Here is a 6,000-nt window from a genome sequence, read left to right as displayed (position 1 = left end):
TGAAATAATTTAAGTAACAATGGAATTAGCAGATCTTTAAAGATTATGCAGAGTCCTCTGTGATATCATTTGGCTTAGTGTTTCTTTGTTTCTGTGAAAGAACTATTCAGCTTTTCACTTCCTCCTCAGAAATTAGTTTGTTTAGACTTTGTTTCTACTGGTTTCAATTTTACTAAGTTGTGTTTGTCCAAAACAAAATATCTATTTCTTCTAAATTTTCACACTTATTTGCACAGATTTTGCAAAGTACTATTTCTTAAATTGCTTTCTGTTTTTTATGCTATTATTTCTATATTCATGTATTTATCTTTTACTCCATTTAAAGCTAAAATTAGACAAGAGCCTGTGTATTTTTTCTGCTTTTCAAATATCTAGCTTTTAAATTTACTATATTTACTTTTCTGTTTTCCAAATCATTATTTGTAATTTTATCTTTGTTAATTGTGTTTTTGCTTCTCTTGGTTTACTTTGTCATTTTGTTTTCTATTTTGGACATTAAATTTATTTATATTTGTGCTTTCATTTTTATTGCACCAAATACTTAAAGCCATACATTTTCCTGTAATAACTGCTCTTTGGGAAAAACTTTCAAATCATGCTTTTCCTCTGCTTTCACTCCACCACAGCAATCCACACAGAAGGTGCCTGTGACCAGATATGTGACCTTTTCCCCACCAACAAGCAGCAGACATCAGTTGCATATAATCCAATTCCATTGTGATACTATTTACTTGGAGATAGTGTCAGATCTCACAGTTTGAGGGCTCTCAGTCCCTTAGACAACTCTCTCTCCCATTCGACACCCAGTGGCAAGTTGGAGACTCTGGGACATCTCAGTGATGGGCTTCAAGTGGCTGGGCATGGTGGCTCATGCCAGTAATCCCAGTGCTCTGGGAGCAGGAGGATCACTTGGCAACAGGAGTTTGCCACCAGCCTGGGCAACACATTGAGATCCCATGTCTATTAAATTTAAAAAGTTGGGGTTACTGTGACTCCCTCTTTGGGTTTAATTTACTGGAGTGGCTCTTAGAACTCAAGGAAACACTTATGTTTAATGGTTCATTTTATTTTATTTCTGAGACAAAGTCTTGCTCTGTTGCTCAGACTGGAGTGCAGTGGCGTGATCTCGGCTCACTGCAACCTCTGAATCCCAGGTTTAAGCAATTCTCCTGCCTCGGCCTCCAGAGTAGCTGGGATTTCAGGTGGTGCCACCACAGTCAGCTAATTTTTGTTGTTGGCCAGTCTGGTCTCAAACTCCTGACCTCCTGATGTGCCCATCTTGGCCTCCCAAAATGAGGGGATAACAGGCGTGAGCCACCATGCCTGGCCTGATTTTTTTTTTAAAGGACGTAACAAAGGATACAGATGAAGAGATTGTGTAGGCAGAGGTATGCCCAATGGTTGTGCCATTGGCCAGGAACCTCCAGGTATTCAGCTACCTGGAACCTCTATGAACTCAGTCCTCTTGAGTTTTTATGGAAGCCTCATGACCTCAGCATTCTTCCCCAGAGTGTGGAGTGGAATCCTCTCTGGAATAAGGGTCTTATGATCCACAATCAGAAATGAGGAAAGATTAGCTTCCTGCCTTGGGGCAGGTGAAAGAAGGACAGAAAGTCAGAGAGATTCTGTTTCCTGAGACCTAACACACCCAACATTGTAACAGAAGACTAATAAAGGCTATGGGAGTTATGAGCCAGGAACTGTGGACGACGAACAATATACATATCATAACAACACAACTGTTTTAGCATTATCACAGAGATTACATATCTTGTTTTTATCATTATTTTCAAGAAATTTTATAATTTTATTTTTTTTGTTTTCCAAAGAGCTGCTTAAAAGAGTATTTGTAAATTATCAGGAAAAAGGAAATTTCAGATTCATTAATTTCTAGTTTTACTGCATTATGATCACAGAATGCAGTTTTAAATTTCTTTTCTTTGGAATTTCTTGAGATTTTCTTGGTGGGCTAATATTTGGTCAATTTTCATGAATGTTTTATGGTCACTTAAAAAAGAAGGTAATTTCTCTTTTACAGAGGAAGAGAATTCAATATTCTTTGGTAGAATTCAATAGTGTTTGAATTCTGTTCCTCTGTGAAAGAGAAATTGTTTGTAGGATCTGTTATTTTGCCCTCCCCACCTAAGGACATATAAGAAACCGAAATTGCAAGACACTAGAGGATAACCTCTAACATGGAAGATAGAGACCTAAGGAAATAAACATGAAAGGTCCTGGAAACTGCAAGAACACGATGCCTCTGATGCTTCCTTCCTAAAAACTACGAATGATATGTCCGAGAAATAAAAAAAATATGGTATCCATGAAGCAAGAATAAATGTCATAAAAAACACAAAAGAGTCCTTGGAAATGAAAAAGATATAGCAGTGATGACAACTTAATAGAAGGGCTAGAAAATAAAGTTGAGGATATCTGCAAATGGGAGCAAACAGAAAAGAAGATTGAGAATAGGAGAAAAAGATCTTGAAAGTTTGCCAAATTCCTGGGGCGCTAAGGGGAAGCCCCTCCCTGGCAGCTAAGCTGTGAGGAGGATTCCTGGTGGGACATGGGTTTAAGGAGCTTCCTCACTGGGCCGGGCAGGCAGGGTACGTGACCAACACTGCAGACTCCTTTCCCACGCTGAGCCTGTGCTGGTGAGTTGCCTCTGGGTGCAGGATGCCCCTTCTCTGGTCTAATATCCCTCCTGGGCACTTGTCTAGAAACCCCTAACGCCCCCTTTTCCATTCAGATCTATTCCAGGCTGTACACCGAAGATGGGACCATTGACCAATGTCCAGGTTCCCAGACTCAGGACCCAGAGACCTCAGCCCTGTTCCCTACTCCCAGTCTTGTCTTAGGATGCCAGCTCCAAATCTCTCTAGTACTATTTCTGCAAATACTCATTTTGCTTCCTTTCTCTCATAATAAGGCTTAAAGTCCTTTCAGGTAAAGCTTCTGGAAAAGGAGCTCTAACTGTTAACAAAGAAAAAGTATGTCTTCCCTTTAAGTTAAGGAGAGCCCACCAGTCTTTAGAAACGCAATGACCGATCTCTACTTCTACTTATGAGAGAGGAAATGAGTCCATTCTTTCCAGATGAGTCACTATTCCTGAAGGTAGACAGAAGGTTACTTGTTAAAGCAGCAATATACAGGCTTCATTTTTATACCCTAGAAAAAACATGGAATTCCATGTGGCTCTTTTTTTTTTTTTTTTTTTTTTAGACGGAGTTTTGCTATTGTTACCTAGACTGGAGTGCAATGGCATGATCTCGGCTCACCGCAACATCCGCCTCCTGGGTTCAAGCAATTCTGCCTCAGCCTTCCGAGTAGCTGGGACTACAGGCACACACCACCATGCCAGCTAATTTTTGTATTTTTAGTAGAGACGGGGTTTCACCTTGTTGACCAGGATGGTCTCGATCTCTTGACCTCATGATCCACCCACCTCGGCCTCCCAAAGTGGGATTATAGGCGTGAGCCACCGTGCCCAGCCCCATGTGGCTCTTAAATGCAGTAAGTTTATGTGTACTGACCTGGCAAACTACCAGGAAGTATCTCCCCCGACCAAGACGGGGTCTTGCTCTGTCGCCCAGGCTGGAGTACAGTGGCTTGAGGTCAGCTCACTGCAACCTCCACTTCCCCAGGCTCAAGTGATTCTCTGGTCTCAGCCTCCTGATTAGCTGGGATTACAGGTGCCTGCCACCACACCCAGCTAATTTTTTGTAGAGACGGGGTTTACCATGTTGCCCAGGCTGGTCTCAAACTCCTCACCTCAAATGATCCACCCAGCACGTCCTCTGAAAGTTTAGGGATTAGAGGCGTGAGCCATCACCCCTGGAAACTAGCAGAAGGTATCTTTAAGTAAAAAAATACCAAAAAACCAAAAAAAATGAATTTCCCTGTGCTGGGAAGAGCACAGCCTGATCATGTTGCTCTAAATCCTGGCTCTGCCTTTTCTCACTTCCATGTTGTGAGGCTTTGGGCAGGCTACTTTATTTCTCTGTCCCCCAGTTTTCATATCTGTAAATGGGGATTAAATTAGATTACTATGAGAATTAAGTGAGTTTACTTATGTAAGCCTGGCACATAGGAGGTGCTAAAAAACTAGATATTAAAACATACTCCTATAATGTGAAAAATTTAAGATGTTACCAAGAAATAGGCTCACTGTCTGATGCACATATAATACAATACTAGGGCACCAGCTTTTGAAAAATTGAAAGGCTTTTTTTTTTTTGAGTCAGAGTTTCGCTCTTATTACCCAGGCTGGAGTGCAATGGCATGATCTCGGCTCACTGCAACCTCCGCCTCTTGGGTTCAGGCAATTCTCCTGCCTCAGCCTCCTGAGGAGCTGGGATTACAGGCACACGCCACAATGCCCAGATAATTTTTTGTATTTTAGTAGAGACGGGGTTTCACCATGTTGACCAGGATGGTCTCGATCTCTTGACCTCGTGATCCACCGCCTCGGCCTCCCAAAGTGCTGGGATTACAGGCGTGAGCCACTGCGCCTGGCCAAAAAATTGAAAGGCTTTATTGCAAGGTCAACCAGCAAGGAGATAGAAGGCTGGACTCAGATTTGTTCCCCCCATCTGGGAGTTAGTTCAAACTATTATTTGTTGTGGTTGAGACAGGATCTCACTCGGTTGCCCTGGCTGGAGTATAATGGAGTATAACAATCAGGCTCAAGCCATCCTCCCACCTCAGCCTCCTGAGTAGCTGGGACTACAGGCACATGCCACAACACCTGGCTAATTTTTAATTATTATTATTTTTTTTGAAATGGAGTTTTGCTCTTGCTGCCCAGGCTGGAGTGCAATGGTGTGATCTCAGCTCACTGCAAGCTCTGCCTCCTGGGTTCAAGCAATTCTCCCAAGTAGCTGGGATTACAGGTACCTGCCATCACACCAAGCTAATTTTTATATTTTTGGTAGAGATGGGGTTTCGCCATTTTGGCCAGGCTGGTCTTGAACTCCTGACCTCAGGTGATATGCCCACCTTGGCCTTCCAAAGTGCTGGGATTATAGGCATGAGCCACAGTGCCTGGCCATCTTTAAATTTTTTGTAGAGCCAAAATCTCACTACATTGCCCAGACTTCTCTTGAACCCTGGGCCTCAAGTGATCCTCCTGTCTCAGCCTCCCAAAGTGCTGGGATTATAGATGTAAGTTACTGTGACTGGTCTAAAAAAAAAAAAAATTATATATATATATGTATATATATATATATAAATAGTTATTTTTCTTTTTTGAGATGGAGTTTCATTCTTGTTGCCCAGGCTGGAGTGGAATGGTGTGATCTCAGCTCACCATACCTCTGCCTCCCAGGTTGAAGCAATTCTCCTGCCTCAGCCTCCTGAGTAGCTGGGATGACAGGCATGTGCCACCATGACCGGCTAATTGTGTACTTTTAGTAGAGACGGGGTTTCTCCATGTTGGTCAGGCTGCTCGAACTCCCGACCTTAGGGATCTAATCGCCTTGTCCTCCCAAAATTCTGGGATTACAGGCATGAGTTACCGTGCCCGTCCAGTACATTAAAAAAAAAAAAAAGTTATATATTTTCATTTTATTATTATTATTAGTCTTCTTCTTCTTCTTCTTTTTTTTTTTTAAGAAACTCAGTCTATCAACATGAATTTTAAGAGAATACAATTCAGCCCATAATGGCAGGGAAAGAGAAATTCCTTTATTTGACTATAACTAATCTGGATTTTTTTTCCCCGAGTCTCTATTTGCTGTTTTCGAGAAAAAATAATTATAAAACGCTAACCTACTAAAAACTTGGATATAGGTGATCTTCGGAGTAATACCGAATACCGTTTAAGAAGTCTTCAATCAGCCAGGCATGGTGGCTCACGCCTGTAATCTAGCACTTTGGGAGGCCGAGGTGGGTGGATCACCTGAGGTCAGGAGTTCAAGACCAGCCTGGCCATCATGGTGAAACCCCATCTTTATTTAAAAAAAAAGAAAGAAAAAGAAGTCTTCAATCAATTTTGGATAA

The sequence above is a fragment of the Callithrix jacchus genome, chromosome 12 (genome assembly GCF_049354715.1).
Source record: "Callithrix jacchus isolate 240 chromosome 12, calJac240_pri, whole genome shotgun sequence".
Classification (NCBI taxonomy): domain Eukaryota; kingdom Metazoa; phylum Chordata; class Mammalia; order Primates; family Cebidae; genus Callithrix; species Callithrix jacchus.
Note: the sequence above shows the minus strand (reverse complement) of the source record.